This window comes from Tursiops truncatus, chromosome 18 (assembly GCF_011762595.2).
Source record: "Tursiops truncatus isolate mTurTru1 chromosome 18, mTurTru1.mat.Y, whole genome shotgun sequence".
Classification (NCBI taxonomy): domain Eukaryota; kingdom Metazoa; phylum Chordata; class Mammalia; order Artiodactyla; family Delphinidae; genus Tursiops; species Tursiops truncatus.
Window position 1 is genome coordinate 7,152,153 of NC_047051.1, and position 25,461 is coordinate 7,177,613.

Genomic DNA, 25,461 nt, shown 5'->3' on the forward strand with positions numbered 1-25,461 from the left:
TTCCAAACGTGGGGTACCACTCTCTCTCACAACTATTTTCAGTTTCTATGCTTTTTTCCAGTCTTTGCCTACGTGGACTTAACGAGTATATCGTTTTAAATACGAAAATTGTATAACCTTCTTTTGCATCTAATATTATATCATGAATACATTCCCATGTTTCTACACAGTTGTTATAATTGCTAATTTAACAACTGCATAATATTCCATCAAGTTGATAGACCCCAATTTCTTAAGCCATTTCTCAAACCATTTCTCTTCTGTTGAGTTGTTTATAATGTTTCCCTACTATAAGTAATGTTACAATAAACGGTTTTCAAGTATATAACCTTTTTCCTTTCAGTGAGATTCTTCTTTAGGCTAAATTCCCAAAAGCACAATTACCGGACCAAAGGGTTTGAATATTTCATGTTTGGCTGTCCTCCGTACGTCCCGAACGCACACGTATGAGTCCCAGCATTGCCCTCCTCACCTTCTAAGCGTAGCTGGGGACAGACATTCAGCGCATCGCTTCACTCCCCTCGCCCCTGACAAGGCATCGGGCTGGGGCGGGGCCTGCTCACACTCGTGGATGCGGACAATTTCGGGATGTAAGTGAGTTAGACTTCTCCTGAAATCCTTGTGTTACCCATTCAGATACCAGGCCAGAAAGATAAAAACAGTTGCTCAGTGCTGGCAAGGGAATGAAGAATTAGACACATGAATAAGTTATAAAGTGGTAGACCTCTCTGGAAGGCAAATTTGGCGATACGTAGGAAAAGTTCTAAAAATGTATAAGTGTTCAAGCCAGCCATTCTACTTTAATAATTTAATCCCACAGGGGAAAAGTCAAGGAGAGGTACAAATATTTAGCTACAAACATATTCCTTATAGCATTTCGTATAAGAGCAAAACTAGAAATACATTTATGTCCAACAAAAAGAACTGGCTAGGGGCTTTCCTGGTGGCGCAGTGGTTGAGAGTCCGCCTGACGATGCAGGGGACACGGGTTCGTGCCCCGGTCCGGGAGGATCCCACATGCCGCAGAGCGGCTGGGCCCGTGAGCTGTGGCTGCTGAGCCTGCGCGTCCGGAACCTCTGCTCCGCAGCGGGAGAGGCCACAACGGTGAGAGGCCCGCGTACTGCAAAAAAAAAGAACTGGCTTAAAAAATTATGGTATCTGTATAATGGAGTGCTATGCAGTCATTTTAGATTATAATTGTAGGGACTTCCCTGGCGGTCCAGTGGTAAAGAATCCACCTTCCAATGCAGGGGACACAGCTTCCATCCCTGGTCAGGAAACTAAGATCCCACACGCCATGGGGCAACTAAGCCCGCAAGCCACAACTACTGAGCCCGGGTGCCTCAAGTAGAGAGCCCACATGCCACAAACTACAGAGCACACGTGGTCTGGAGCTCATGTGCCACAACTAGAGAGAGAAAAACCCATGCACCACAACTAGAGAGAAGCCCACGCGCCACAACAAAAGATCCTCCACACCTCAATGAAGATCCCACCTGCCGCAACTAAGACCTGATGCAGCCATAAAAATAAATAAGTGAAAAAAATAAATAAATAAATAAGTGAAAATAAATAAATTCCCTTTCTTTAAAAAAACTGTATAATTGTAGATGACCTAATAGGTTAATGACATAAACACAGGTTCACAATATATTTAATGAAAAAACGAGTCACAAACTAGCACTTATTATATTCGCTATTTGTGTAAAATGTATAGAGATAGAAATGCTTCAATTATTAACAGCATTTATTGGATATACCTGCATATTGGAATTATGGGTGCTTAATGGTCTTGCTTTTAAAAAATTTTTATACCACATATATTATTGCTTTTGTAATAAGAAATAAAGTTTATTTTTTCTTATTTATACCCATTTCTAAAGCCTACATGTGCACAAAAATTCTTTTCATACTCCTCCCAGTTGGGACAGGGACAAGAAGAACTGTCTGTGTCGTCCTGTAGATTCTGTGTGTACTTCCTCATCCACATGTCCAAACATCCAGGGGATAACAAAGGTGTAACAATGACAGCAAAGGAAATGAGGATGCCTCGACCCCTATAATCAGGGACCTGGACATCTCTCCCCACAGAAGGAAGGAGGGACTCCTTGAGAAAATAAGGGTAGCAAGAATAAATACTGTCTCCCCTCGCTGTATTAATTATCTATTGTTGCACAGTGAATCACCCCCAGACTCAGGAACTTAAAACAACAGACGTGTATGATCTCTCACAGTTTCTGAGAGTCAGGAATCTGGGAGTGAGCTCACAGAGTGGCTCTGACTCAGGCCCCTCACGAGACTGTAGTCAAGCCAGGACTGCGGTCATCGTGAGGCTCGACTGGGGCTGGAGTTGCCACGCTGCAGGGCACCACACAGTTGTTATGAGACAGGCTGGGACCTGGGACCTGGGGCCCTTTGCGGCAGTGCTGCAATACTTGCACCTGGACAAAGGTTTCCTTGAGCAACAAAATACAAAGAAACTATAAGAGACTAAAACTAACTGCGTGCAAGGCGGTTAGGGCAAGTTACGGACAACAAGATACAAAGAGACCAAAAATCCAACTGCCACTTCTGAGGAGCCAGGAGCAAAAGCAGGGGACTGCGCATGCCCCCTGCACACACCGCCACCCAAAGGGTGGGCAGACCCCCTAAGCCAGCCCTCCGGCCGGAGCCCTGGACCCGCCCCTCCCCTCCCCCCATGCCGTCCCCTTGGGGAGCAGGCAAGCAAGGAAACCTGTGGTTTGTTCTCGCTCCCCCCGGTTGCAGCAGGGGCCCCGATAAAGCCCTGCCTGAATTTCTTGTCTGGCCTCTGATCAATTTCCATTGATTAAGGAGGCCAAGAACCCTGGTCAGTAACAGCTGGGGACCTCAGTTCCTCACTGGCTCTCAGCTACAAGCCTCACTTCCCTGCCTCATGCACCTCTCCGTACACGGTGTGTCCTCGTGACATGACAGCCGGCTTCCTGAACGAGGGATTCAAGAGAGAGTGAGAGAGAAAGCACTTGATATGGAAGCTGCAGTGTGTTTTAAAACCTAATCCTGGAAATAAACTCCAGTCACTTCTGTATCCTATTGGTCACACAGACCAACTCTGATATAGTGCGGGAGGGACCCGGCAGGAGTGTGAACAACAGGAAGGGTCTTCTTGGAGGCTGCCTACCACACTCCCCAACCCAAGTGCTACATCACTGAAACCCCCTCAGCCAGAGAACTGGGGGCTCAGAAACGAAAAGCCACCTAGAAGGAGTAAAGTTGGGGGACCATGGTTAAAAATGAATCTACAGGGAATTCCCTGGTGGTCCAGTGGTTAAGACTCGGCACTTTCAAATCAGTGGTCCCGGGTTCGATCCCTGGCTGGGGAGCTAAGATCCCACAAGCTGCGTGGCATGGCCAAAAAATAAAATAAAATAAAATAAAACAAGATGAGATAAGATAAAATTAAATTAAAACCTACAAAATTCTAATAGGTAATTTTCACTTTCATTGAATAAAACACTAGACAATATAGTATACAAAGAGCTTATCAAGGGCATATTAAAAGTAATGGGTACTGTACAATTAATTTCCATTTCACTATGCTTTGCTTACTAGAGTCTTTTGCAAATTCCCTTGCCAGCAATTTGAAGGAGATTCTTACAAATTTATATTGCTTCGTTGATGCAGACACTATGTACACCAAGAAGGCTTTTTCTGTGTCTGGTCCTTGGTGCAATGTGAGTGCCTCTCTCATTGATTTGCTCTGAGTCTTGCTTTGGCTATAGTCCTAAAGGCACAACTTTGGCCAAATGTAGTTTACTACTCAGTTACATGAAGGTGAGAATGATTACCTTCCCTCAAGGCTTAACATCAGGGTTATAAAGCCTCAACGTCTCCCTTACCTACTTCATGCCAAAGCCAGAGCACAGAGGCCTCTCACCTCCCTTCGCTCCTGGGCTGGCACCCCTGTAGGGCAGGCTGTGCCCTTTGTCTGCACTGCTCCCCACACCTGGCCCAAGGCGGCGCTGCATCAGTCTCTACTGCCAGGGCTTCCTCTTCACCTCCTTTTCCCTTCCTGGCTTCCAACCCGTTTTCTAAATTATTGCCAACAAGAATGACTGACAATCTGCTTATACTCTGCCCTGAATTTTGGAAGGTAACCAGAGGTATCAAGTGAAGGGAAGAATGGAATTTTAGGAAGAAGAATTCGTTTGACCTTTATAGTCGTCTAGTGACTTGACTGTAAGGTTGCTTTATACCCTCAGGGCTTACAGCAGAGTATTTACTAGACTTGTTAATAAATGTATGAATGAATGAAGAGTTGGAGAAGGAAAAATTTCAGCCTTCTAAATTTATCTGGCCGAATGAAAAGTTGACTACTCTATTATGGTCCCCCAAACCTCACCCTATCAAAAAAGAGGCCGGCCTGTGAAATTCTGGCCAATGGGCCATCGTATCTTTGTATTGTTAGTACCATGGCTTTTCTCTTGCCTCTTGAGGTCAGAAGACAAAGTCATGCATATGGACCCTTAAGCTGAGCACGTTATCACAATATAGCGTATTTGCATTAGGAGTCTCCAGCCAAGTGACAAGAGATAGAGAAGAATCTTATGGATGAGACGCAGAATGTGTCTAGAAGTAGAAGGAGGGTGGTACTGTGAGGAAAGTTTATCTGCTTGCAGGTTTGACAGAGATGGGGGTAAATCCAAAGGGGTAAATAGGGTAATGTCTAGCAAGGGGATAGCAGGGGCTTAAACACTTGTGTTGGTCAGGCTCTCGCAGGGGCCAAGTGACAAACTGAACTTACACTAGCTTAGATAAGGGAGGCAGGGACTCAGAGGCAAGGATTTTAATTCCGTAGTAATTCTTTCTCCCCGTTTTGTCTCTGCTTTTTTGTGTGTGGATTTCATTCTCTCCTCCTACAGAGACCTTTCTTCACACAGCAGTGGATATGGGAGCCCACCTCACTGGGTTCCCAGTCAAATGACCCTTTGACCAGAGAAGGAAGGGTTCTTCTTCTGGGTCCAGCTCAGTATACCCTGAGTTGGGACTCTGTAGGGTGACAGGTCCATCTCTACACCCATCACTGTAGCCAAGAAGCTGGCTGTGTTTCCTTAAACCCTGTAAGCTTCACTTTCCTCGTGTGTAAAGTAGGGATAATATTAACACCAACCACAACTTGTTATTGTGAAGATTAAATTGATTTAAATGAGATAGCACATGTAAAGTGCTCAGTTCCACATGTGGCACACAGTAAACGCTCAAACAGTCTATTGTCTCTTTTGGCGGTTGTTAGTGCTCTGTGATCTGCGCAGTGTGGAGACCAAACCACAGTATCTGCTCTTCTACTTGCTACCCAAATGGCACTGCCTTCTGCTCTTGCCAACCTGCCCCTATTCCTACAGCCAGACCGGAGTTATGTTGAATAATATACATAAAATACTATAAAATCATGCATGTAGGAAGGTGTGAGAGGGTCAACAAAGGTCAAAACCAGAATCATACAATTTAGACTTAAAAGAACTTTTTGATATTTCAGAGAACAAAACTTGCACCCTTACTTATAGAGGCAGAAAACATAAATTAGTGCCTAACATCCTGTTATGAAATGATAGCATACTGGATTTGCAGGCTGACGAGCCAGTCTCAGCTATTGTTGATTTGCTTTAAGGCCTCTGTTTCTTCCTTCTGCAAAATGGGGATAATGATATTCCCCTTCAACTCCCACATTGGGATGTGGTGAGACTTAATGAGGCACTTTGGGTAAAATGCTTTGAGCTTAGCTAATGAAACCCTCCGTGTAGTCACTCAATGCTACTACACAGTCCTGCGTGTCTGGAGTGAGAAGTTGGTTGGCACTACTTCAGAGATCTGCTAAGAACCACAGATACACTAAACGGTCTTTTTAAAAACGGAGGTTAAATCAAAACAGCAAGTTTGGCCCAGTTACTGCCTTGTCCTAGTAGGACCTCCTGCCCGATCTCGTTGACAGCCCTTTCCCCTGAGTACCACCTGTACTGATTACGTACCCTCTCCTCATTGTAACTCCTCTCAAGTCAAGCATCATCCATTCCACTGAGGCATCATCCTTCCCTCACCACAGTTGGAGATTTATAGTTGGATAATGTGAATTTTGGATGAATTACCATTGTGTTAACATCATATGAATTATATGCCAATTATATCTCCATAAAACTGGGGGGAACCCCAATATAGGAGGAAAGGTAATTGTATGCTACAGAGCAGCAAATTGAAAAACAGTTTATTTAATTAAAGTATAGTTGATTTACAATATTGCATTAGTTTCAGGTGTACAGCACAGTGATTCAGTATTTTTGCAGATTATATTCCATTACAGGTTATTACAAGATAATAGGTGTGACTCCCTGTGCTATACAGTATATCCATGTTGGTTACGTAGTTTATATATAGTAGTTTGTTAATCCCATTCCCCTAATTTGACCATCCTCCCTTCCCTCTCCCCTTTGGTAACCACTAGTTTGTTCTCTGTATCTGTGAGTCTGTTTCTGTTTTGCATATACACTCATTTGTATTATTTTTTAGATTCCACATATAAGTGATATCATACAGTATTTGTCTCTCTCTGTCTGACTTATTTCACTAAGCATAATATTCTCTAGGTCCATCCATGTTGCTGCAATTGGCATTATTTCATTCTTTTTTGTGGTTGAGTAATATTCCATTCTGTATACGTACCACATCTTCTTAATCCAATCATCTGTTGATGGGACTTTGGTTGCTTCCATGTCTTGGCTATTGTAAATAGTGCTGCTATGAACACTGGGGTGCATGTAGCTTTTTGAATTAGTGTTTTCATTTGAAAAACAGTTTTTCCATAATGTACTGAAACGACAGTTAAACTGTTAAGAAGGCACTAACCCAGTGGTATGCCGGGGCCAGCTGATACTGACTTGTGAGAACTGATTGTTAAATATTTAGGAATTTTTTGAACCAGTTGTTAAATACAGTTATTTTGGAAGCTAAATTACATAAGCTTACAATTTTAAAAATTACATTGAAAACAAAGCTAATAATTTCTCAAAACTTATCACTTCATAGTAATTTTACGATTATATATTCTCTTGAGGTTTTTTATAGCTAGTGTTTATGTCTATCGTATCTGTAATGATGTGCTTCTCTGTATTTCTTCCCATCTGCCTGTTCAGCGATATCCTCTTGGTTGCCTGAAATAGCCACAGTAGGAGCATTTACACCGCAGAAACTGGACTGCTACAGATCAGGGCTCCCCCTCCCCCCAGGAGCCACTTGTCAAACATTGACCAACACACCTTGTCTAGCCCCATAAGGACAAAGAGAGAACAGGAATGGAGACAACAGGAGACAAAACAATGTCAACAATATTCTGGAAACTAGACAAGCAGATGAACGAGAGTTAATTAATTTAGCAGAGAAGATACAGCCAAAACCCAAGCCCATAGGGAGGGAGGCTGGAAGAAGCAAGCCAGCTTCCACAGAGCCTTAGAAAGAAACAGAAATTGGTTCCCTTTGTGCAGAATATAGGTGCAGGTGCGCTGAAAACAAATGTGTTGAAAATTTGTGCAAGGAACGAGGAGACTCCCTACTTCTTCCCACAAGCCTGTGCAGCCAGGCCATGCCCCTGCCCAGCCCTGGGAGAAAAGGTTGAATCGGAGATCATCTGGACAGTGGGCACAGCTGGGAGCTGGCACGTGACCCGCTGCTGAAACAGGATTAAATGACAGTCTGCATTCTGGATTACAACACCCTGCAGTCTCTTCCCCCCTCTTGGCTCCCAGAATGCTGGCAGTGAGGCTTATACCCCACAGGCAGATCCGATGATTCATCTCTAGGGAAGCTGGCAAGTCCAAGAGAAAAGACTTACAGACACTGGCCTAGCAGGATCCCCTAATGAAACATCCAGGGTGCTGCAGAATCACCAACCCGGAGCCCACTGGTTCATAAACTTCGCCCAGGCACACATCCCCTTACTGTGAGCACTAAATCACCAGACATCGGCGGGTGATTATTTGCAAAGTCAAATTCTATATCCAGACAAGCTATCAAGTGCAACAGTCGAATAAAGACACTTACAAGGTCCCCAGACATTTACCTGCCATGAACCCTTTCTCAGGAATCTACTGAAGGATGCGCTTCAACAAAACAAAGAATTACCTAAGAAAGAAGAGAGAAGCCCCAGGAAACAGAGGATCCAACATAGGAGAGAAGGAAAGAGGATTCCCAGGATGATGCTAAAGGGAAGCTCTGAGCTGGTAACTGCAGTGGGCCAAGGGGGAACCAGCCCCGAGTTTGGAGCGGGAAGACAGCTCCAGGAAGACATCCCCACAGGGAGGGAAACACAACTGAGAGATTACTAATCAGTGTTCATCACGCTGAGGAGCGTCTGGGGATGCATTACTCATAAACACCCAAAGAACTACACAATTAAATAGATAAGGCAATTATTTACTCTGGGGGGGGGGCGCGGGGAGATGTACAAGAACCAAAATGTAATTATAGTGCACGATGTAGACACTCAAAATAATGCAAATACTGAGAGTGATTTAATCAAAAATTGTGCCGTCCCGTAATTTATAATATTCTAACATGCACATACTTCTCACATTTTAACATCTTGGAAGTCAGACTGCACCTCATGGTCAATGTGATAAGAAAGTATTGTTTCTAAGTTTAACTGGGAGCATGTTCATGTTTTTGTAGTGACTCATAAACAATGGTACATCTTATAATGGATGGCATCTAAGATGGGAAGAGAACTCTATGGGGAAGTGAGGGAGAAGTATGAACACCTGTGTCTAGGAGGGGGGACGAAAGCTAAACCCTCATCTTCCACAGCAATAAGTCAGTAGAACATTTCTAAAATTATGAAAGTAAAGATGCAGTTTTATAAACATACTGTTTAGAACGACTGCTGCCAATACCAGGAGTACCACTAAAAGCACAGCCAGCCGTTGGCTTTGGGGAACAGTAACTGGAGGTAAGAATGGGTGAGGCAGGAGGCACTGGGTTGTGACGTTTCTATAAGCCTCCTAAACATGTGAATTTTAAAACTATATACGTTAGAACAAAAAGTAATATGTATAGAAATAAGAATAAAACGCAGCGCTCCATTTCAAGCCTCGCCAGAAGTTTTCAGATCGTGAAAATGAAGACGGATCTTTACGGTCTCCTCTTTCAGGACAAGGCGTCTAACCGTCCCCGGGCCCCACCCCAGGCTGGTCTCAGGAAGGGAGGCTCCTGGGTGACATGTACATTGTCTCACATGCCACCTCTCGCCTCCCATCTCAGGAAACTCTGGCTGCCTGATTTTTCACTCTCAGATGAGATAGTCGGTCTTCCGAGAAGGTGGAAACTGCAGGGCATACGACACATTTTCCAAATGCTCCCGTTCCCCAGAGCCCTTGAGACTGAGAAAGGAAGCTGTCGGTTTGGCAGGTGTGGAGGCCGCTTCCCCGCAGACATCTGTCAGTGGCTCTGGAAGCGTGGGCCCCTCCTCTTTACAGAGACAAAACCCCGGATTCCTGCTGAGATGAGGCACCAGCATGTGTCGGCTGCACGTCAGCCGGGAAGGAGAGGGTGAGGAAACAAGAGAAAGATCCCTCCTGGTGAAGCAAAAGCTGCCGGCTCCTCGAACGTCAGCCACACGCACACGAGTCCCACAGGCCAGGAGGCACCCAGCTGCTCCCCAGGACATCCGGGCACTGCCCGAATCTGCGCGGGGGGTGGGGGCGGGAAACAAACATCTGCGATTCTGCCGGGGAACGGGGTGAGGCCACCGATGCTGGGAGTGATTTGGAATAAGCACCCAGGGAGCTCGAGGCGGCGGTCAGCCATTCGGGGCCAGCGTCTCTGATGCGGGGCCCCCCAGACCGACATTCCGCTGCTGTGAGACGCTGCGGCCACACCACGCGTTCGTGTGCAAACACTTCACACCGGTCGGTAAACAGCCGCAGCCCGCTCGCCCGACACCTCCCGCCACCGCACAGCCAGCCAGCGGGGAACACACGGCCCAGCAGAGGGCCTCCAGGAGCTGGCGCGGAGGCCCCCCGCGGACGGCTGCTCTGGTTGGTCGGGCTGGCGTGTTAAATATTTTAAATCTCTCCCTCTGTAACTAGATCTATCAGTGAGAGGCCAGAAAGCTGACTTCCTGCAGAAACCCCTCCACCTTCCTCTCCCCGCCTCCTTTCTCCCTAGCCCAGCGTCTGCCAGTTTAGGACACCGGGGAGTATCTTTTGCAGTAAAAATGTCTTTTTCTACGTTCAAGAAGAGACGCCCTCTTCTCATTCCCTGGGGGACCCTGATACTCCAGCCTGCAAGGAAATTTTCCTATGTGCCTCTTCCTTCTGCTTCCCTAACTTGTTTATCTTGATGAAATTAGGTTAAAATGGCCAGGGGCAGCGGCCTAAAAGGGGAAGATAAAGTTAGTAGAGGCCAATGTGCAGCCTCAGGGGCGCGCGCCGACTGGGAAAAAAACAGCCAGGGCCCGGGGGGTGTGCACAGCCCAGCCGGGCTTGCTGGAGGCCTCTGGGTACCACACGTTTTCGTCCTGGCTGCCAGGGGCCGTCTTTCCCTTCACCTTCCCCCCTCTCTCAGCCACCATTTTCCATTTCCAGCACCTGAAAGACAGGGATCCCCTTGAGCCCTGGGCAGGGCCCAGGTCACAGATCTGAGGGTTTCCCTAAGGATGCTCTGGGCTTCCTGTGCAGCCATGGGAAGGGAGCTGCTCTTTCCGCAGAGTGGAGGTTAAACGGCTGTCTTACCCTTGGGTGGAGGCAGGCTCAGGTCTTGCCAGCAGAGCCAAAGACAAGGCCCCCAGCTCTCCTGACTCAGGGAGGGCTAGGTACCCAAGGGCACCCCACAAATGGCCTTTGGCCCTCACGGATGTGCACTGTGATATGGGGAACAGTTCAATCTGTTTCTTCTAACTCTATAGAAAACTTTCTCAATCTGTCAAAATTATAAGACTTGGGACAATTTAGCAAATGATCGTTTCGGTTTTGTTTTTATTTGTTTTTTGGTTTGTTTTTAATGTGAAATCAAAGGCAGGCTGCAGAGTGGAAAGGGCCCACCCAGTAAGGACTTCAGAGGACCGGTGTAAATGCTGATCTCTCTGACCAGGCCTTCTCTTCCTGAAGTGCCTGCCCAAAGGGGCGTGGTGAGTAGTAAATTTAATCCTGTTTGTAAAATGCCTTAAAAAGTGTAAAGTAAAAAATCTACAAACAATAAATGCTGGAGAGGGTGTGGAGAAAAGGGAACCCTCTTGCACTGTTGGTGGGAATGTAAATTGATACAGCCACTATAGAGAACAGTATGGAGGTTCCTTAAAAAACTAAAAATAGAACTACCATACGACCCAGCAGTCCCACCACTGGGCATATACCCTGAGAAAAACATAATTCAAAAAGAGTCATGTACCAAAATGTTCATTGCAGCTCTATTTACAATAGCCAGGACATGGAAGCAACCTAAGTGTCCATCAACAGATGAATGGATAAAGAAGATGTGGCACATATATACAATGGAATATTACTCAGCCATGAAAAGGAACGAAACTGAGTTATTTGTAGTGAGGTGGATGGACCTAGAGACTGTCATACAGAGTGAAGCAAGTCAGAAAGAGAAAAACAAATACCGTATGCTAACACATATATATGGAATCTAAAAAAAAAAATGGTCAGAAGAACCTAGGGGCGAGACGGGAATAAAGATGCAGACCTACTAGAGAATGGACTTGAGGATATGGGGAGGGGAAAGGGTAAGCTGGGACAAAGTGAGACAGTGGCATGGACATATATACACTACCAAACGTAAAATAGCTAGCTAGTGGGAAACAGCCGCATAGCACAGGGAGATCAGCTCGGTGCTCTGTGACCACCTAGAGGGGTGGGATAGGGAGGGTGGGAGGGAGGGAGATGCAAGAGGGAAGAGATATGGGGACATATGTATATGTATAACTGATTCACTTTGTTATAAAGCAGAAACTAACACACCATTGTAAAGCAATTATACTCCAATAAAGATGTTAAAAAAAAAAGTGTAAAGTAGAATTGCCAATTTAAGGAGACTGGTTTTCTCTTCTATTCCAGCAAATCGTAACCACTCTGCTTGCACTAGCTGCTCCAGACAGGGTCTATCCTCTGCCACCGTGCATGGGCTTCAGCCTGTCAAGGATGCCCATGGTCCTGCTACAGCACTGCAGGTTCTGGGCCAGCTGGGCCAGGTAACCCGGTGGCCAGAGTGGAAGAGATGATGTAAAGATGCAGCTTGTTTAACCTGGAGAAGAGCAGGTGGTCCAAGGGGCCATGGTTAGAAGTCTTCAAATGCATGCGTGGTAGGAAAAACATGAAAGTGTTCTGTACAGCTTTGAGAGGTGGAATCAAGTGGGCCCAGTGCTGGGATTTAAGAGGTCAGATTTTTTTTTTCTAACCATCTTATCCATTTTAAAGTGTACAATTTGGTATTGTTAAGTATATTCACATCATTGTACAACATCTTGCAAAACGGAAACTCTATACCCATTAAACATTAATTCCCACTCACCCAAGCCCTTGGCAACCACCTTTCTACTTTCTGTCTCTATGATTTTCACTACGTTAGATACTTCATGTGAGTGGAATCCTACAGTATCTGTCCTGTTGTGCCTGATTTATCTCACTTAGTATAGTGTGCTTAAAGTTCACCCATATTGTAGCGTGTGACAGGATCGCCCTCTTTTTTCAGGCTATATAATATTTCCTTGTATGTATAGACCACATTTTATCTATTCATCTGTTGACTGGCATTTGGGTTGCTTCCACCTGTTGGTTATTGTGAATTAACGGTGCAATAAACATGGATGTGCAACTATCTCTTTGAAATCCTGCTTTGAATTCTTTGGGGTATATGCCCAGGAGTGGAATTTCTGGATTACATGGTAATTCTATTTTTAATTTTTTAAGGAAATTCCATACTGTTTTCCATACGGCTGCATCATTTTACATTCCCACCAACAGTGCACAAGGGCTCCAGTTTCGCCAAGTCCTCGTCAACACTTATTATTTTCTGGTCTTTTGATAGTGCCCATCCTAATGCATGTGAGGTGATACCTCATTGTGGTTTTGATTTGCATTTATCTGATGATTAGTGATGTTGAGCATCTTTTCATACGTTTGTTGGTCATTTTTATATCATCTTTGGAGAATGGTCTATTCAAGTCCTTTGCCCATTTTAAAATTGGGGTTTTTTGGGGGGTTTTGTTGATTTCTAGAAGTTCCTTACATATTCTGGATATTAATCTATTATCAGATACATGATTTGCTAATATTTTCTCCCATTCTGTAGGTTGCCTTATCACTCTGTTGATTGTTTCCTTTGATGCACTTAAGTTTTTAAGTTGGATGTAGTCTCATTGGTCTATCTTTGTTTTTGTTGCCTGAAGGCATATTTTTAAAGAAGTAAAGTGATACATGTGCAGGGTAAAAAAAATGTCAAAAGAAAAAAGAAAGATACATATATACATATATATACATATATATATATATAAACGTATGTATATGTCTACCTATACATATATTCATAAACATATACACATAAAATTCTCCCTTCAACCCCGACACCCAATCTCACAGTTTCCTTTCTCAGAGGCAACCACAGTTGCCAGTAACTTTCCAGATAAAACCTAAACATATATTCATGTGTATCCTTCTTTTCAATTATATAAATGTCAAATGTATTATGGATCCAATCTCTTTTTCCCACTGAACAACATAACCAGGAGCAGAGAACCAACGTAAAGACTTTTCCCTGTCAGTACATGAGAAGACTTTAACACCTGCCTGATATTCCGTAGAATAGACATTCCATAATTTCTGTAATCAATCCCCTTGTTAAACATTTAAATGATTTCCAGGGACTTCCCTGGTGGTGCAGTGGTTAAGAATCCGCCTGCCAATGCAGGGGACACGGGTTCGAGCCCTGTTCCGGGAATATCCCACATGCCGTGGAGCAACCAAGCCCGAGTGCCACAACAACTGAAGCCCGCGTGCCTAGAGCCCGTGCTCCGCAACAAGAGAAGCCACCACAATGAGAAGCCTGCGCACCACAACAAAGGGTAGCCCCCGCTCACCACAACTAGAGGAAGCCCGCACGCAGCGACGAAGACCCAACACAGCCAAAATTAAATAAATAAATAAATAAATAAATGATTTCTAACCCTTCGCTGCAGTGAATATCTTTGACACATGTCTTTGAGCCCATGGGGATTATTCTGTAGGATAAATCGCTATAAGTGGCTTTGTGCGTTTTAAACTTTGATAGATATAGCCACATAGTGGGTAGATTTTACCCCAAAGTAATAAAGAATTTTAGCAACTAAAACTGCCCAAAGTGGTGTGGATTACTTTAGGAGATTGTGTGTTTTAAGGAAATCAAGACCAGGTTACAAATCAACTCGTTGAGAATGCTACTGGATATATTCAAGCGTTGTAAACTCATTGATCACAAAGTCCCTTCCCACTCTGATACTGTAATTTTCTAATAAATGCTATAGCCCAAGAGACTTCACGTATTTTTGCTGAATGTTGTTCAGTGATAAAGCAAGATGTGGGCTTGATTCACACTGGAAAGTACATGAAGGACGCACGTGAGTACAACCCGTCCCTAAAGAGGCCCTTGTGTGAAGCAATGCTCTAAATTAAGGACTCGCACATGGTATGCTTGTACCATGTGGCCCTGGGCAGGTGGTTTGAGAGGATATTCGGAGGCCCTTCGTGTCCTCTCCATCTGTCATCACTCACGTTGTGCACATCTGGAACTCCACATACGGAAAAGTGCTCTGTGGTAGATGTGGCCAAACAGGGAGAGCTGTTTCTGTGAAAGCCTTTGGTCAGGGTCCTCAGCAGCAGGGCCATGATATGGTGTGCTGTCATCTGATGCGAGGAGTGTGCTCATTGCTCTTGCTAATTAAAGAACTGAGGCTTCCCAGGGACGGAAAGTTCCCTATCTTGCACCAGCTCATTTAATTTCCAGCTGTAGATTTTTTTTTTTTTTGGTAAGATCTTTCTTATATATGCTGCATTGAGCTGAAATCTGTCCCCCTTTAATATCTGTTTGTTGGTTTTATTTCTTCCTTTTAGAGCCATTAAATACAAAATTCTTCTTCTTCTACATTCCAGACCTTCAGACGCCTGAGAAGAGCCGTCAGATGCCCATCAGTCTTCTCTTCTTTGGGTTCAGTCTCCTCGAGTCGTTACCCATTTCTTAGGTGTCATGTTTTCCAGATGTTCACCATCTTAGTTACTCTTTTTGAACACCACCCAAGCAGTCAAAGGCCTCTGAAAGTGTGCTGCCCAGAATTGGGCCTGATCCTGGCCAGGGAAGGATAAGATGGAATCATTTCCTTGTTTTCCTGTGGTCCTTTTCTTTTAAACAATGAAGCCTAAAAAAGGCATGCCAGAGGTTTCTTGCTTCTTCAGCCTGTCAAACATGCCTTTCCACATTTTTGGGTGAAAGCACCCTGACTTCCCAGTAGGAAATTTTCTTCCCTTATTCTGAGAAGTTCTGAGAGCACCCCAGTCAGGGTTCTCCCTGCCCCCTCCTGCTGGGGTGGGAGGGGGCACAGAAAACCCACTTTCAGCCATTCAGACTCTGGTTCCTCGGGTTCTGAGCCTTGGGGAGAATGATGTAGCAGAGAAGTTCCGGTGGGGCAGGAGGAGACACGGAGCTGTCCATTCATTCCTGCTGAAGGCCCGATCCTCTTCTCCCTGAGGCTTGGCTCTTCAGCATCCAACAACCATTCCGTACCTTTCCAGCAAAGGCCTTTTCCACTGAGTGTCAAAGTCTGTTTCCATCGCTTGCAACTAAAGAACCCTGACACCATCAGATTACCTTGTCGTGCCCTGCTCCCAACAGGGGCACATTGTGAACCAGACACCTAAATCTATTTCACAGGTTATGATCTGTTTCTATTCACACTCCTGACACCAGAGGTATGGGGGTTTTTCCCACACCGGCCAATTCTCCAACTCTCTGGACACCAACTGGGTGTTCTGTGGCTTAATTCAATTCTGACACTAACTCTCCAGAGTTAGCACAGACCCCACAGGTTAAGGACTCAGTCCTACAAAACTGCACCCTCTTTGGATGCCAACTGCAAGTCCCAGGGCCTCCTGTACTTCTGACCGGCCAGCTATAAAGTCGGAGGTTCCCAAAACTCCCTCTTCAGATTCAATGATTTGCTAGAACAGCTCACAGAACTCAGGGAAACACTTTACTTGCTAGTACCAGTTTATTACAAAGGATATTCTAAAGGATACAAATGAATAGTCAAATGGAAGAGGTGCGTAGGGGAGGGGGGTAGGTGGAGCTTCCTTGCCCTCTCTGGGCACATCCCCCTCCCAGGACCTCAGCGTGTTCACCAACCCAGAAGCTCTCTAAACCCCATCATTTAGGGGTCTTGATGGAACTTTCATTACGTAAGTATGATAGATCGAATCTTTGCCTTTTGGTGATTAAGTCAGTCTCCAGCCCCTCTCCCCTCCCTGGAGGTCAGAAGGTGGGACTGAAAGTTCCAGCCCTCTAATCACTTAGCTGGTTCCTCTGGTAACCAACCCCCATCCTGAAGCTCTCAAGCCCCCTCCCCCAAAAAAGTCACTTCAGTAGCATAAACTCAGGTGTGGTTGAAAGGGGCTCACATCACGAGTAACAAAAGATGCTCCTCTCAACCCTATTACTCGGGAAATTCCAAGGGTTTTAGAAGCTCTTGCGCTAGGAACTGGGGAATAAAGACCAAATACAGGTTTCTTATTATATCGCAGGATCCCACAGATGCTGCCATTAAATCACATGTCCCCCCAGTTCTGTACTTGGAAAGTTGATTTGGGACAAAAACACAGCCTTTGAGGATCACGAGTCTCTCTCGTTTGTTCCCATCTATCCAATAGAAGATAACTGCCTGCTGATTTGCTAACTTACCATCAAGATCCATTGGCAAAAATGTTAAGCACCTGATTATAGCTCATGTGTATGGGCTGCTAAGTTACTCTGTGCCTCCCTTCAAGGCGAGAAAATCAGTGTTCACGGAGGTTTCCTAACTGGTCAATAAGCCGTGGACCTAAGCTTCAAACCCAAGTCTGGAAGCCACAAAGCCAGGGAGAAACGAGGGATTCTCATAGAGTTCACGGCCCACAAGTGACCTGGGGAGAAGCTGTTATCTCCAACTATTTCGGAAGACCTGGAAGAAAAGGGCAGAAGAAGTCCTTGGAGCCCGCTTCAGGATGCAAAAGCCTGTCTCCAACTCCACGTGCTAATTACCAGAGTGGTACCGCTAGAGGTTGAAGTCACTGAGTGTTGAGGTCGAGGTTTAAGGCATCAGATTTCCTGTGAGACGGAGGCCTGGGTGGGAAGGCTCCTCCCACCTAGCTTGCTCTGCATCCTGAGCAATGGACCAACATACCGATGCACCCCACATGCGTGTGGCGGCATCTCGTGGCGCCCTCTTTTGGATTCGGAGGTCACAAGAAAGACACCCCCACATCCTCACAGTACCTGCTCACCCCGTCCCCTCTCCCCTACTCCCTGCCTTGCTGCAATCGGGACAACTCTTAGAAGAGGGAATTACCAACAGGAGAGACCTGACGTGTCCAAAGACAAGACAAACATTGTGGGGAAACGTTAGTTATATTAAGGTAGATTTAGATGTTGCTTTTACTGAAGTTCTGTTTTGTTTTTTGTTTTGTTTCGTTTCTCACCCAGATTTGGTAGTTTTAGATCCTAATTTTATAACCTTGGTCACTGGGAGAACCCTGACTGATTCCCATCACTTTAAACAGCCTTTTATAGTCACAGCATCTACAGTACATTTCCTCTTCTTTTTCAACATATCACATTTCTTGGCAGAAATCTCTAGCAGAAAGCACCAAAATTTTTATAATGAGGATAAAATCAAAATTTCACACATCAGATTTCTCTTGTAGACTATTTCTTCCTGTTCAGTCTTTCCCTATTTTAACTTTTAGTGGCTAACAATTTAAAATCTGATTTCAGCGTTATCCATTCATCGTATAGGATTTGGTTGCCAAACGGCATTTGCCCTTTGCTCTGACTTTAAAGTTTCTAAACTGAAAGACTGCCTCAGGAGCCTGGCTGCATTCAGGCAGTGGTCCCCTCCCACTTGAATTCCCAGGGTGAACTCCGGAATAGCTTCCCTGTCTCCATTTCACTTGCCTGCTAAGATTTTCCATTTTAAAATGTGTGCTGTGCTCTTGCTTCCAATGTGAAGGTTGTTTGCGATTGCTGTTAAGAGTAAGGATCAAGTTCAAAACCCAAATACCAACAAGACACACTGCAGGAAGCCACAAGATGACTCCTTCACTTAACGACCGAACGAGGCCAGGAGGCCAAAGTGGCTTTTGTCCCTTCTAGCCGAGTCACTATGGTCCCTGAACCTTTTGCTTTTTCCCCTGAATGTGCTTTCCCATCTCTGCTCAGTGACTAACTCCGTCACGAATTTGACCCAGTTTGTTTGGCAAGATGTGATTTTTTTTTTTTAACTCGCGCTGCTTTTCCTGGTCACGACTCTCTCACAGGCATTTAGCGACTCCCTCCCGGCATCCATCTGGCCCTGCTGCCGAGCTGGATTGATGGCTGTCTCCCCAGCTGTTCCCTTCCAGCCCTCTCTCCTCTCCCTGGCAAATCCATATTCTACTTGCTTTTCTGCAGCATTTTGATGTCTCCAGCGTCTCCTGAAAATAGATAAACACTACTCTCCAAGGGAAGTGGCCAAGCAGAGGCCACAGATTTGTACCAGCTCAATAATCTTCTCAGAAGGGAAGCATAATAACAACAGTGGTCACCGGTGTAAAGGCTTTGCATCATTTCCAAGTACCTTGGACTCACATGGTCTCATTTAACGTCCATGGTCACCCACAGCGCAGGTTAGAGTGGTCCTTCCATTTCACAGGTAGGAAAGCAAGGCTCAAAGAGGTGAAGAACTTGTCTATACAGGGAGTAAGGGAGAGGCCAGGAGTTGAACCAACCCTCTTAAAAACTGCTGTATCATTTACATTCGTAAAATACACAGATCTTCAGAGCTGTTTGATGAGTTTTGACAAATGTATATACTTGTGTAACTACCACCTGAAAAGGGTCTAGAACATTTCCATCACCCACAAACTCCGGGAGGGTGGGAAATCGGGAAGGCTATTCCGGAGTTCACCCAGGGAACTGCAGCACCTGTCCCCACCCTCCCCAGCCCTGTGCCTTTTCCCAGGAAACCCTCCACCACTTTCTGGCTCCTACAACCTAGATTAGTTTGCCTTGAACCTGTCTTCTGACACCAAACTCCATATTCCACATTCCGTCCTTTTTCTGTTATACCATGCCGTGTCTTTGAAATGAACTCAACAGCACCTACATGGCTGGAATCTATAGACAGGACTGTAGGAAGCCAGGCCATAGTCTTTCAGCTGAAAAAGTAGGTCAGCTGGTGGAGTGGATGTTGAGGTCTGCAATTCGGGGTACGTAGGGAGTGCAATCCCCAAACCACAGAAAGGCCCTCTCTCCAAAGTCCACCGTGAAGTTCAACTCACTGCTCTAGGGCCTCAACAGCACTTCTATGTACAGAGGGTTCCTGAAGGAAAAGGTTTAAAAGGGAGAGGTCAGATTCTGCTTCAAGATCAAAAACCCCAGACTCCAGTCCACACTTCCAGGACCTCCCCACCCCCCTGAGCTGCCAACGAGGTGTCTGGGGCCACCAGTGACAAGCAATGCTCTGAATTTTTACACTGGACTCGTGGACTTTTCATGACCATCAGGCATGTGTAATCTGTCAACTGGGAGTTTTGCAACTGGAGGCCTCTGTTTTAGGGGGGGAAAGAAAAGAAAGAAAGAAAAAAGAAATAACAAAAGTCCATTCGATTACTTCCAAGGATATACAGTAAAGGGGACTAACCGCTGAGTCACTTTAGGTCAAATTCCTATCAGGCTTCCATTAATGAAGGGACACATAACACAATGAACCTTATCTGCTTATTTGTCCACAGTTTTATGCCAAACTCTTTGTTCACCGTAGCAGGTTAACTGGTTCCTCTTGGATCTTGTTTATACACAGTGGAGCGCTGGTCAATGTTTAACAGTTGATTCTCTGCGAGGGGAAAATGTAGGCCTGATTCGCAGCATTTGCCGGTTTCTGCCTGGCCCGGACGGTCGGTTTGGGAGACAGGCTGTGTGATCAGGCTCCTGCACCCCCACCCCGAAGCACGTAACACCTTCCACTGACTGAAGAGCACAGGCAACTGGGAGTGGCGGGAGGGCTGGCGGGAGGGCAGCCCCGCCAGGCACGTCAGCCATCTCCAGGGTGAGTGATCTGTGGGTGGCCCTGTCCCCTCTGCCTGCTCTCCCAGGCTCTCCCACAGCAGTCTTCTCGCTCCAGAAGATATACTGTACAGTCAAGGGTCTGCAAGGGACGCCTCACCTGGGCTGGAATTCCCAAATAAGCCTTCAAAGTCATTTTGAAGCGCAGAATAAACATAAGGCAGCCCGAGATGAGTTCCCACAAATCCTCAAGCCAGAGAACCTGAGCGAGCGGCCTCTACTTTTGATTCCTTTGCCTGAATTACTAGCTAGTCTTTAAATGTTTTCAGACTCTCCCTAAACATCCAGCCTTCTTGTTTGGTTTTGTTCTTCCCTTTAGAAGACTAATCGCAGAAAAGCACAAACATGTAATCATTTCCTGCTCCCGGACGAGCATCTACGGGCTTGCAGAGAGGAAGGGACTGCAGGAAGGCGCTGCAGCCTCAGCTGCGGCCCGAAGCCCGTCCTCGGGTTAACTCGTACAGCGAGCGAGCCATCACACTCCCCCCTATGGAGCCGTGAGAGCGGGAGACAAGATTCTTGGATATTTGCAGGCTCATAAAACAGTTTGTGTGGTGGAAAGATTGTGTTCCTTTTTTATCGACATGCGTTAGGTCAGCCAAGCAGCCCAGCTCCCACTTTGCTGGCATCCGCTGCATCACGCGGCCTCTTCACCCCTTTAATTAGCGCTCACTCCTTCCTCCAGAACTTGACCTGATTCTGCATGACCTTTCCCAATCTCCCCTCCACTTCCTGTCCCAACTTGTCCCTGCTCTGCATTCTGCTCTGCACATTTCTTTCACAGGAGCATTGTGTTACATTTTTAAGCCTTCTGATGACTTTAACGTATTTCAAATAATTGTCTCGGCTTCCTGTCTCTCCTGTTCAGCCCAGCCTCTTTCATGTCATGCGGTCATTAAATTCGTCATACGGGCACGTTCCTGACTGTTATGGAGGGATTCAAAGATATCCAAGAAGAGGTCCCTGCCCTCAACGATTTTGAAATCTAGGAGAGGGGATACTTATGATAATACCTAAGCAAAACTGACAGCTTTCTCTCTGTCAGGACATTTCCTTCCATTACCTTCAGCCTCATAATAATCCTTGAAATAGACACTAATGTTATTCTCACTTTACATATGTGATCACTAAGGCTCAGAGAGGTTAAGTAACTTGCTGAAGTCACACAGCTGGTAAATAGTGAATGTAATTATGACCTGGGAGTTCTAGCTCAAATGATTCCAAAAGCTGAGCCCTAACCACTGTGTGACATGGTTAAGTACCAAGTAGCGATAATATGAGAAGGGAAAGTGCTGACGGCAAAGCCAAAACAGAATTTAAGAGCTGGGTGGTTTTAGAAGATGAGATAAAAACCAAAAGTGCTAGATGAGAACCTTTTCTTTAGGAAGGACTGGACTCCCTGGCCCCAGGGTACCCAGGCAGAAGCTGGAGCCAACGGTGACGTTCTGGGTGCACGCCGGCACCTGGAAGGGGCCTCTGTAAGTCCTTCAGCTCTTGGTATGATGATTTTGGCAAGTGGCCTATACGCTGAGCCTGGAAGGAAGGCTTCTTGTTTGGTGTGGACTGAGAGGAGAAGGTGTCTGGGGTGGAAAGAACCCAGGGATCAAACCTCCAGAGTCCGAACACACGAGGTCTGCCTCTCATTGTGACCGGAGTCCCCACAAAGCTGACGCACTACCTGGGTCAGGAATGTACATACGTGTAAACACAACCGCTGTGTGACAGTTAAAGAAGCAATAAATGTGATCACTGAAGCCAGTGATTCTCAAACTATGCTCCTGAATTTACTCCATAAGCTAGACTCAGGAGTTCTACAGGGAAAATTAAATAATTGCAGTTATTACAAATTTTCAGGGGCGGTAGAAGCATCTGGGTGTCCCAAAGGCATCTTGACCTCAATAGATTCGTTTGAAATTTGTCTCTTAAATTTGTCTTCCAACTTTGGCAACTGCTACCCCTTATCTGCCAGTGACCAGTGACACAATAAAACAAAAAGTGAGCAGACCTAACAAAAATGAGCAGAAAAACACAGAAATAACCAGTTAGGTTTGGTATGACAGCTTGATCTTTCTTCCTGGATAGTTGGTGGTACTTTTAGATTGCGTACATATATTACAGTCACCCTTTCCACCCATAAGATTGTTCTTAGGTCACCTAATAGAAACAAATACATCAATATTTCATGGTGTTCTACAAAGAGCAGCACAGCTTCAGGTGCTCTCCTTTGCCTTCTGAATGTGCCGTGTGGCTGAGTGATGATTATATAATTATTTTATTTAGCAGTGTGGCTAAAAGTGTAGAAATTCTAGGGACTTCCCTGGTGGCGCAGTGGTTAAGAATGCAGGGGACACAGGTTCGATGTCTGGTCCGGGAAGATCCCACATGCCACGGAGCAACTAAGCCGGTGAGCCACAACTACTGAGCCTGAGAGCCACAACTACTGAAGCCCACGTGCCTAGAGCCCGTGCTCCACAACGAGAGAAGCCACCGCAATGAGAAGCCCGCGCACCGCAACAAAGAGTAGCTCCTGCTTGCTGCAACTCGAGAAAGCCGCACGCAGCAACAAAGACCCAACACAGCCAAAAATAAAAATAAATAAATAAAATTGATTCTTAAAAAAATAATAATAATAGAAGTGCAGAAATTCTAAATGTGGGACGTACGGTTAGGCTGGGGGAGGACATTTTGAAGGGTTGGTGGAAAATGGTTCCATTTAAAGATACAACGTACAGTACAAGGAGGTGCCAGGCCTTCTCTCCCATTAGCTGTGTTTCCCCCGCAGCAGGGACCCTCCACCCACGAGGCTGTATCGGAATGACCCCAGGAGCTTTTACAAAATGGACCCGTACCACTACCTCCCCTGAGGACAGCTCACCCCCAAGCCTGTCTCAGGCCTCTGGCTTGTGAGAGACTCAGAGGCCCATGGGAGGAGGAGGCTGCGCACAACATGAAAGGGCCTCACAGGAGATTTCCACCCCTTCACCTGCTTTAAGAACCTCCACCTAGACTCCAATGATCAGGACCTTTAACGATGTTTCACCAGTGATCTAAATGTTCCCATATTAAACAGCCCCTTTGGCCAGCAGGGGGCTGTGACTCTCATCTCCTCCCCGAGCCCACCCTTCTCCCCTGCCCTGCAGGACAACCAGCATTGGGATACGATGTCCCAAGCCCTGAAAGGGGCCCCTGTGACCGATCCTCCTGCAAAGCCAGTGTGGACCAGAGCACCTCTGCCCACTGGAGCCTGGTCGGCACCAGTGCCTTGAGCTACTCAGCCTGGAGCTGATGCCACCTCAGCCTCACATCGCTGGTACTGCCAGAGTCCCCCGTCTGATCCCAGCTGAGCCCGTCTCTCCTCTGAGGTTTCAACCAGCTGCTAGACGCTGATGATACCAGCCTCGGCTTCTGGAACCGCCCCTTGGACCTTTACCTAAGCATCCGCCAGGCACCTCCAGCTCAACATACTCAAGACTGAGCTCGTCATCTCCTGTGCTAACCCAGCTCCTCTCCTATAACTTCAAACTCAGTGGGCAGTACCACCATCCACTGGGCTACCCAAGCTAGAAACCTGGGCGCCATCGCTGAATTCTCATTCTCCCACGACCCTTCACCCATAACTGACCAGACATCGAGACCTGCTCATTTTATTTACCTGGCTTTCCTAGATCACAGTCCCAGCTCAAGTCCTTAACATCCCATCCGGATTTACTGCAACAGGTCTCCTGGGCTCAGCCTTTCCCCCATGAAGTCCATCCTCCGTAATGTTGTCAGAGGGATCTATATATTTACAAAGCAACCCACATAACCAATGACACCATCAATGCTGGACAGCCAACAGAGCCCAAGCTCCTTCATATATACACAAGCTCTGTGTTCCCCACCTTTATCCCCTACCTCGCCTTGCCTGGTATTTTAAGCCCCATCAAGATAAAACAGTTTCTCTGTTGCCTCCCTGTTACTTAAACCTGATCATGCTACCACCTCCTTTTGCCTTGAAGGCTGACGTTCAACAGATATCACCAGCCATCTCTGATCCCACCTCTCCCCTCCCAGGGTTAGGCGCCCTTCCCAAGGTCCCCATGATCCCCAGTGCTTGCCCCCAGGTCACCCTATCGATTTATACTGTCTGTTTATGTTTGTCTCTTCCAGTGAATGTGAGCTCCTTGAGGGCAGGGACTGTGTTTTCTACTATCTCTGAATTGCCAGTCATAGAGCAGAATTTCACAGAGGATGAAAATGTAAAGCAAACTGCGGCACAGAAGCACTGTCCTCCCTGGCCTTCCACCAGGAAGTATCAAAGTCGTGACCACCCACAAACCTGTACATGGTGTCTCACCCTGTGGGCGTCTCTTGACTATTAAGACATCTCCCCTAGTCTCTAAAGCAGAGGCCTGGGGGAGGGGAGGACGCACAGGGCCTTCCCTCATTCAGCCCTTCTCTGTCTCCACGTGTGGACGTACAAGAGACATCAGCCAAGACCCAACACCCCACCAAGCCCCGTTTCCCAGGACCGGAAGCCATCTGAGGTGCTCGGTCACCTCGCTAGACGCACACACAGGTCAGGCGTCTCCTCCCGGCCCAGCTGTGCTCCCATGCGCCCCCCACTGGCTTCCTCCGTGGCCTGAGTGCCCCACCACTGGCTTGGCCCCATTCAGCAGCCACCTGACGATTGGCCTGACACCCTGCCAGACTTCTGCTTGCCCAACCTGACCCTCTGAGAAGCAGAGAGTACTGCTGGGCCTTCAAAGGGCGGCCCATGCCTCTTAGCATAGTGTCAGAGCGGAGAAACATGGCTTCTGACATGGAAAGCTGTTCCGCTCGGTATTTACCAAGTGCATGGCGCTCATCAACCATCTTACAAAGGGCAGTTTCATGTCATGGGTGAGAACGTGGGCTCCACAGACAGGCCCGGGTTCAAATCCCAGGTCTGGCCCTTAGGGGTTGTGTGACCTCGGGCAAGTTACTCTCTGTGCCTTTCTGTGCCTCAGCTTCCCATCTGTAAAATGGGAATGCTAGCAGTACTGTCTCCATTACAGGATCGCTCTGAGGAATGAACGAGCTAACGAAGAACAGTGCCGGGGATGTCGTGAGGGTTACCCAAGTACCAGCTGCCGTCAC

General features: G+C 46.4%; 2 long non-coding RNA genes across 2 annotated transcripts in view; one reads left to right on the forward strand and one right to left on the reverse strand.

Moving 5' to 3' along the window:
• Positions 1–25,461, reverse strand: part of LOC109550247 (uncharacterized) — an 85,619-nt gene that overhangs the window by 27,710 nt on the left and 32,448 nt on the right. The window contains exon 4 of the long non-coding RNA XR_002176690.3: positions 473–1,120. This is a non-coding gene — a long non-coding RNA (uncharacterized lncRNA). The remainder of the gene's footprint in view (positions 1–472; positions 1,121–25,461) is intronic.
• On the forward strand, positions 9,258–13,636 carry LOC109550248 (uncharacterized). The gene is made up of 3 exons (XR_002176692.3): positions 9,258–10,058; positions 11,037–11,149; positions 12,081–13,636. It is a non-coding gene; the product is annotated as an uncharacterized lncRNA (long non-coding RNA).